General features: G+C 47.5%; 1 pseudogene; it reads right to left on the bottom strand.

Annotated features, from left to right (window-relative positions):
- Positions 1-4,822: 4,822 nt before the first annotated feature.
- LOC112892465 lies at positions 4,823-6,880 on the bottom strand (annotated as a pseudogene).
- Between the last annotated feature and the right edge of the window lie 1,767 nt (positions 6,881-8,647).

Here is an 8,647-nt window from a genome sequence, read left to right as displayed (position 1 = left end):
GAGCCCGGTTTGGCGTTCGGGCAATGATGTGAGTGAGATAGCCCAGAAGGGATGTCGTTGTTTCTGGGCTTATTGGGCTAGTAGTGTTTGTATTTGTGGACTGGGGATTGTCAGAAGGCATGAAACGAAGGCCCAATATGAATAGATCCTAAACGCTGCGCCCCTGTCCGTGGGGGCTGTTTCATCGCAGAAGGTTTTTCCTGCGCGCGCCGATTAATAGTTGGGCCGTAATTTCGAAGAGCCCCCGCTCGGCCCGACTTCCGTCTATTCCGTCGGACTATTGGAACAAATTGTTCCATCGGAACAAATATGTACAGTTGAATCCAATCTTACCATTGGAACCAAAATTGTTCCACTGGAATAAATTGTTACGGTAAAACAAATCCCAGCCGTCATGTGCGCAACGAATAAAATTTGTTCCACTGGAATAAATTGTTTCCACTTTGGGCCAATGAAAACGCATGGAGACCAACACATGCGCAATGAATCTAATATGGGCCGTTCCAACCGTAGTGGGCCTTGGAACGGAACATAGCAAGCTGAGCTCGCACGCTTCTGTGACAAGCCGAATCCTAGTCGCGCGCGCGACTGGGAACATTGGCGCCTGTCCGTTGCCTCTCTGTTCAAAATTTCTAAACATAACCCTGACGGCTAAGATTGATTACAGATTCGTGCTTCTTGCTGTCTCTATTTCTCTCTAAAGTTTTGGTGGACGATTCTTTTGCTAGTTGTTCCTTTTCTGTTCAGTTTTGGTCCGATATAAGTAGCCTAGTAGTCTTCGGCTCGGATCAAGTAACACCCGGGCTTCAAGATCTCATTTTTATAAGATTATTACACTCATGTCATTCACTTAATTCATTTCAGAATACTTAAAAAAACATTTGTCTATCTGATATAGGATATAATCCTAATAGTTTCAGGCATTCTCCATTTTATTATTTCTTAAAGGATTTTACGTTTCATCTTCCTGAAGAGGATTACGACAACTTTGAGAGTGGTATTAAACCTCTTAGGTTAGACGGAGTTAAGTACAAATATGACAAGGAGAAAATAAATAAAACAGAAGAGCATTAACCGCCTCGAAGTTAACGATAACAATATATACTCTCTCTATTTTTATTTACATCTATTTTTATTTACATATCATATTAGTTTTATTCTAAGTTAAACTTAGCCAATTCTAACAAAATTTATAGAAAAAAATAACATTTATAATATCAAATTTATTTCTTTGAATCCACCATAAAATATTTCTTTGAATCCACCATAAAATATACATTAACAGTGTACATGTTGGGTAACACAGTTGTTGCTATATTTTTCTATAGATTTAGTTAAAGTTATCTAAGTTTGATTTAGAATAAATCTAATACGATATCTAAATAAAAACGTAGAAAGATATGTAAATAAAAACGTAGAAAGTATATATCGATGGCTTCTAAACAGTTCTACGGTGGTTAAGGTCCATATTCGTGGACCGTACGAGGAGGAAAAAACAGAATATCATTTCCCTTACATTGTATGCTGTTGATTATTCGGTCTCCACGCATATGGTCTCCACGCATACCAGCATATCGGTTTTATTAAACAGAGGCGGCTCTACCCCGCACGCGGCATTTCACGTCCGTACTCGGCCCTCCGCCTGAATGCCACGTCGCCCTCGGGTAGGAGCGTGCGAGCACGAGCGCTCGGCGCGTCAGAGCAGAGCAAATAAAAGGCAGTGAGTGTGTTGTATGCTCTCGAGCTCTGATCTATGGTGCTCTATTTCTCCTTTTGTTTTCTTTACAAGTCACAATACAGATGTATATATTTATACGCGTAAGCATATTCGAGAGAGTAAGCTATTAGAATTTTAAGATTGATGAAGTGACGCCACACTATCGACAGGCCCATCTGCTACTGAAAGAATAACGCCGGTTAAATTTTGTACTAAATATAAAAAAATACGAGCATTAGCTTTATTACTTACGTTTCAGCGTGGAACGAGCCTAACGAGGCGCGCTAGGTGGAATGCCCAAGCGGATTGGAGAGCACGCCGCTCACGGTCGGCCGGGCCTAGCTAGACGTTGTTGTGGCTCGATAGTTTCCTGCGCACCGCGGAGGCGCCCCAACGTCCACAGCCTGATGGGTCTCCGAGACTCCCACTGTCCCTAGCTGCAGCCACAGGAGCGACGAGCGGACAAGACTGAGAGCCGTTTTGTAGAGCTCCAACTGATCGTGATTCTCTGTGAAAGCTAATTCTATAAGAGAAGTGATTCTGTGGCTGAAGGTGATTCTCTTTGATTCTCTAGCATAAACTCTTAAAATCAGGATGGAGAATCACTTCACAGAATCAGGAGAAGCTATTTTTTTCAGCTCACAGCCTCTTAGTTCATTTCAGATAATCACTCCACAGAATCAGCAGAGAATCATTTCTCTCTAAAAAACTATTTGGCAGAGCTTTTACTGAATTCAGCAGAGAATCAGCTCTGGGAGCTCTGCCAAACTAATTGAGGTCGGGAGCGGGGCCGACCGTGGTCCTGCGGCTTCTTGCGCGCCCACGTATTCTTGAACATGGTGCTGAGTTATTGGCGCCGCTGGTTGGTGGGGTTGTGCAAAACGTGACCCTGCAGCCAGTGAGGAGAGTAGATGGATAGCACTTTATCAGGATAGGCGCTCGAATGCCCCTCCTATGATTTGTCTGTCCTGAGAAGGACGCATCACGTCGCAGCAGCACGCAGCGGCGCCACTCCATAACCGTACGCGCGTGCACTCGAATTCTCTCTTCTTCATCAGCCGCTGGCAAGCCTGTCAGCTCATCTTCTCCGTGTTATTCACTTTGCACCATCTCCTCCTCCATGGATCCACTCGCCTCCGTGCGGGACAGGAGCCCCCGCCGCCGAGCGGCGTCATGACAGCCGCTGTCGTCTGCCCGAACGATATCTAGAGCACTGCTGAAGTCCAACAGCCCCATTGCCATGTACTAACGGTCTGTTTGGATGAATGGGAAAGAGAAAGAGAAAGTGCAAAACTTTTGCTCTTTTGCACTTTTGGATCCAAACACCCAAAGTGCAAAAGGGCAAATGCTACCGTAATTTTGCTAATTATGGATTAATTAGGCTTAATAGATTCGTCTCGTCGTTTAGTCCTCATCTATGTAATTAGTTTTTTAATTAAACTATATTTAATACTTCTAATTAGCGTCCAAACATCTGATGTGACAGGAGCAAAAATTTTGCCATTTGCCCTTTTGCCATTTGGGGGTGGATCCAAACACAGCCTAACTCGCGCGGCCCCTGTCACCGTCCTCCGCGCGAGGGCTGTGCGCTGTCCGCTCGCGCGTGGCCCCGACCCGGCACGGGTGGTAAAAAGTTTTAAATTTGAGCTTTAAAAGAGTCGGACTCTAATCTTATTTAATTTTATTTAATTTTGAGCTAAATTTATATAAAGTTCAAGTTGGATCGTGAAGAGAGCATGAAGGTCATAATTCGTTACCACGACTAAAGATGGCAACGGGTATAAAATATCTGTGTACCCGTGGATAGTAAACCTGATGGGCACGGATACGGGTTTGTATTTATGTCCGCGGGCACGGGCGCGGGTACAACCTTAAACCCGACGGATATCTGCTAACGGGTTTGAAAAAATAATATCCGCATCCGCAAACCTGCCAAACCCGATTTAGCGGCTGACATGTGGGTCCTCAACCAACTTCATTTAGGGTTTATGTTAATGGTTTATGTTAATGCGTGATGTATCATGTATTCATGTATGAGACTACTTCATTTATATGCTCAGATTTATTTTTTTCTTAAATAAATGATGTTTATTTGTTGTTGAAATGTAATATGTGCTTAATTTTCTAAAGATTGCAGGTACACGGGTGTGCCCGTGGGTATGCGGATATCCGCGGATAGCGGTTACGGGCGTCGTTTCGTGCTCGTGGCGGGTTGCGGGCGTGGGTGAGAGCACGGAATTTAGTACGCGGGTACGGATTTAAAAATTAGTATCCGCACGGATTTTATCGGTTGCCATCTCTAACCACTGCTGGACGCCGTACACCCATGCGCCCCCCACCATCCACCCGTAATGTTTGGTCCTTCCTCGTCCCCAACGCCACTTGCTACTTGCTACTTGGTTATTACCCGTGGTGGTTACCAAGAGGGAAGTAGAAACAAGTACGTAATGGTTAAGAGGGAAGTAGAAACAAGTCCCCATCTAACCTCTCTAATTAAGAGGGAAGTACGTAATGGTTATTACCCGTGCAGTGGAAACAAGTAAACAAGGATGGTTACCGTAAGAAGAGGATATGCTTCTTTTGTTTATCAGATACATGCACTTGCTACTTGGTCTATTCAGAGCCTGTGTCAAACAGCTAGATGTATTTTGAAAATTTCATGAATGCAAACTGTGTAATCTCATCTTTGGATTCTTAAACATGCTTAGTGCTTTGTATGCTTATTTGGATAAGTATTTTAAGCTACCTGTTGAGATGTTTGGTAGCTGTAATATATAGCTACGGACTCAATACAGTCAGCAGCAATATCCAAGCTATAAGAGACTAAACTGATCTCTTGTGAAATAGAGATTTTTCTGCTAAAACATTGTAGTGCATTTGTTTCTACCTTTTAGATATTTTATATATTGATAGTTTTATAGCTTTTAGTTTTGGCGCGCAATATGTTGTAGTATATTTGATGATGCCACACCATCACACCACACGACACAAAAATAGAGAACAGCACGTGTTCCTGAAACACGGGATACACCAACGTTGCTTGCGCGTACGGGTCACACGAATTATACGGCAAAGCTTTGCACAATCACAGCTTCATCCGCGACACTAGCTAGCCGCGCGCGCACTCCCACCGTTCCACGTGTCCACGACAGCCGCGAGCGCCCGGCGCGCCGGCCGGTCCGCCGCCGCCGCCTTCTCTGCCCCGACTCGCAGCTCGTGCGCCTTCTTCCGCGCCACAGCGCCATTCTCCCCCGCCATCAGCTCCCTCGCCGCCGCGGCCACCTCCTCCCGCGGCACCATCCCATCGCCGGTGTCCTCCCGTGCCCTTAGGCGCAGCGCCACCCCGGCGCCCTCCGACGACAGCTTCACCGTGTTTATCCGCTGCTCCGCGAACAGCGGCCACGCCAGGATCGGCACCCCTGCTGCCACCGCCTCCAGCCACGAGTTCCAGCCGCAGTGCGACAGGAACCCTCCCACAGCACGGTGGTTCAGGATCTCCACCTGCGGCGCTGACTGGGCCAGGGCGAGCCCTCTGCCTCCGGTCCTCTCGGCGAACCCCTCCGGCAGGTAGCTCAGCGGGTCGTCGCCGTGGCTCGCCGTCCCGAAGTAGCCCGCGCTGCTGTCCTTGTCGCTGGGGAGGCGCACGACCCACAGGAACCTCTGCCCGCTCGCCTCCAGCCCGGCAGCGAGCTCGGCCATCTGCCGGGATGAGAGTGCGCCTCCGCTGCCGAAGCACATGTACAGGACCGAGCCGTCCGGCTGGCCGTCCAGCCACTCCATGCAGCGGTGCTTAGCCGCCTCGTCGGAGCACGACCGGACGAACGGGCCGACCGCGTACGCCGGAGGGTACACGTCTTTGTCGCAGAGATCTTGGAACGAAACCAGGGTGTCATGCTCCAAGTCGTCGAAGGTGTTGACGATGAAACCGTCGGCGCGGAGGTAGTCGAGGCCCAGGTCGACGATGAGGGCGTACACGGGGTTGGCGCGGTCCTGGAGGGGATCGACGAGGTCGGCGCCGCGCAGCGTTATGCACCCCGGCAGGCGGACGGGCTCCGGGAGGTCGCGGCACTTGCCGGTGGTGGTCCTGGCGAGCTCCGGCGCGTGGAGCAGCGAGGCCAGCGACATGAGGCTCGACGTGTAGAAGACGTACCGCGGCACGCCGATCTCCTCCGCGACGGTGAGCGCCGCGGGGCAGAGCATGTCTGTCAGGAAGGCCGTGACGCCCGCGGGGGAGCCCAGGAGCGACCGTAACGAAGGTGCGGTAGCGTGCGCCGGACGACGGTGACGATGCGGGTCACCAGGTCCACGTCGAGCCGGAGGTCGTCGAGGGACACCTCCAGGAGCTTGGCGACGAAGACGCCCGCGGGAAGGGTGGCGAGCGCCGAGGAGTGCTCGGGGGAGGAGAGGTTGGTGAAGGTGATGATCGTGGCGGTGACGCCGTGCTGCGCGGCGAGCCGCGCCGCGAGCTCGGGCACCGGGAGGACGTGCCCCGCGCCGGGGCTGGTGAGCACGACCACGTGCGGCGAGTAGGCTCGTGCGTACGCCCGTGCCACGGCACCTACGTGCTGGCCAGAGCTTGGTTGGCAACAACGACTACTGGTGCTAAGAATTGTTCTACCTTGTGACGTAACGTTGTATCTAAGTTTACGTACGTACGTCTGGAAGTAATCGGTGCTCGTAGCCTAAAAGTGGAGGGGTGAATTAGCTAACTTAAAAATTTAACTTATGATTTAAACTAGTTAGCACAAAATATAAACTACAACATATTATTTGGATGTGCAACTAGGATTCAACTAGTGTGAAAACCTCATCTCAAGAGTTTTACGATCTATAGCCAAATCTAGCAAGATACTACATTACAAATTTTATAAAGGCACATAAAATTGCAATAAGAAATGTGGAAACTTAAAGAAGGGGATTTGGGGAAGCAAACTCTTGACGCGCGGATTTATCCCGTGGTATCGATAGGCACAAAACCACCCCTAGTCCACTTTGTTGAAGCACTTACTAGCAGTATTGCTTCCCAGTAACCGAGTCTCTTTCGGGACTCTTCTTGACTAGCCACCAAGGCTCTCGCCAAGTTTCCAGTCACCTCGATGCCGACTCCGCTAAGGAGCTTCTCCGTGAAGGAAGGGGGTCTCCACGTTCCCCGCACAAAGCCATCGTCGCTGCTCCACACCAAATCGGAGGGTCGAAAATTTGCCGGCGAGCCACCAAGACTCCAATGGGCTGGCACACCGAGATACAACTTGTGGTTCACTAAAGAACCAGCATACAAGACATCAACGCCGCCTTGCTCTCTCACTCTCTCTAGAGCTAATCCTAGCACTAACACTCTCAAAACTTATGCTAAACCTAAGAATGTGATCAATAAGCTCTTGCATGGCTTAGGGAACTCAGAGTGTGGGTAGTTTCTCACGAACTCCAGCAGTCTTAAATGATCCGGGTTAAGGCCTTATATAGGCTAGAGGGCAGCTCATAGCCGTTGTTTGCTTTTACCCAGAAAAGCATAAAACGTCGATTAAACGGTCGCCACCGTTGGTTTAACCGGTCACACTGATCTTGCATGCTAGCCGTTAAACTCCAACATTCTCCTTCTATTGATGTTACCGCACTGACACCTTGCACCGACGCACTGTCAGGTGCTGAAGACTTTACTTCGAAACCCTTTGGGAATCAAAACATGGGTACTGAGTAATCACGATACGCTTGCACCGACGCCTTTTGTTAGGACCGTCGGTTTAACCGGTCCCTCTGGCATTTCTTCACTTAATCGCCGTATCTTCTCCATATTGCACCGACACCTCCCTCCATAAAGCGTCGGTTCAACCGGTGCTGCTGTCTTGGTCATAATAGTAGTACACCAATGCACCGCTCAGTTCAGAACTAGGGCCATCGGTTTAACCGGTCATCTTTTTTTGTTGCACCTAGTTCAAATCATCGTTTCGGTTTCATTACAATTTGGGCATCTTGACAACGAATTGAACCATCTTATATATGGATTGGACTCCATCTATAGAATCTAAGAATCCTACGAACTTAAGATCACAAACTTATTAGTCTTATTATCACACAATTACCAAAATCAATGGGGGCATATTTCTTAGAATGTCGCAGCCACTCGTCCCATGCAGGTAGAGGTAGGTTTCTCGCTTTTTTTTAGTTGGTCCGTTCATTCCGTAATGTCCATAGCATGCCAAACATATTTACTATAATAGTCATAGTGCTTAATAGCAAATATACATATTTGAATGATGTTCATCGGCAAATATCAATTTGATCGGTGTCCATCAGTAAAGGTTAATATTGAAGTGTCCCGAAACAAAATTACCCTATTAATTATACTTATAGACTTAGTCTCAAAACAAAAAGTTAACGTCTCCAATCCGTAATGTCCATAGCTACCACACATATTGATCAAGGAAATAAAAATCAATGTGAAATGTCCACTCATATATTAATATAGGAGTAATACATATCACAAGTTCACAACCAGTAGTCGTTTATGCATATAGCAGTTCTCTAGATATTAATGATGTCCATTTATATGATGTAGCACTTAGAGTGTTATATTCCATACTTAACAATTATATTATTTAATTTCTTATTGTATTTTTATCAAATTATTATTATTTAGTCTATGTCATCTTATATATCAAATATTATATATAACTTAATTGGTGGAACTATGATGAACATGTTAAGTCTGCGGCGATCCGATAGAGGCACAGGTGCTTAATATAATGCACATTATGTTATGCTGTAGGAGTAGCTAGCCATACAAGAGAGAGAAAACTGAAAATAACATCTTGATCGAGTCTACAATGCCAATGGAGTTGCATCATCAGGCATGGGTGTTTCAGTAAGAAAGGAATGCCGCCGCTCGATTGGTCTCCATCTGTGTGGAGTGGTGCCGGTGCAGGGATCTCG

The sequence above is a fragment of the Panicum hallii genome, chromosome 5 (genome assembly GCF_002211085.1).
Source record: "Panicum hallii strain FIL2 chromosome 5, PHallii_v3.1, whole genome shotgun sequence".
In the NCBI taxonomy this organism is placed as follows: Eukaryota; Viridiplantae; Streptophyta; class Magnoliopsida; order Poales; family Poaceae; genus Panicum; species Panicum hallii.
Note: the sequence above shows the minus strand (reverse complement) of the source record. Positions and strands in the feature narration are given on the sequence as shown.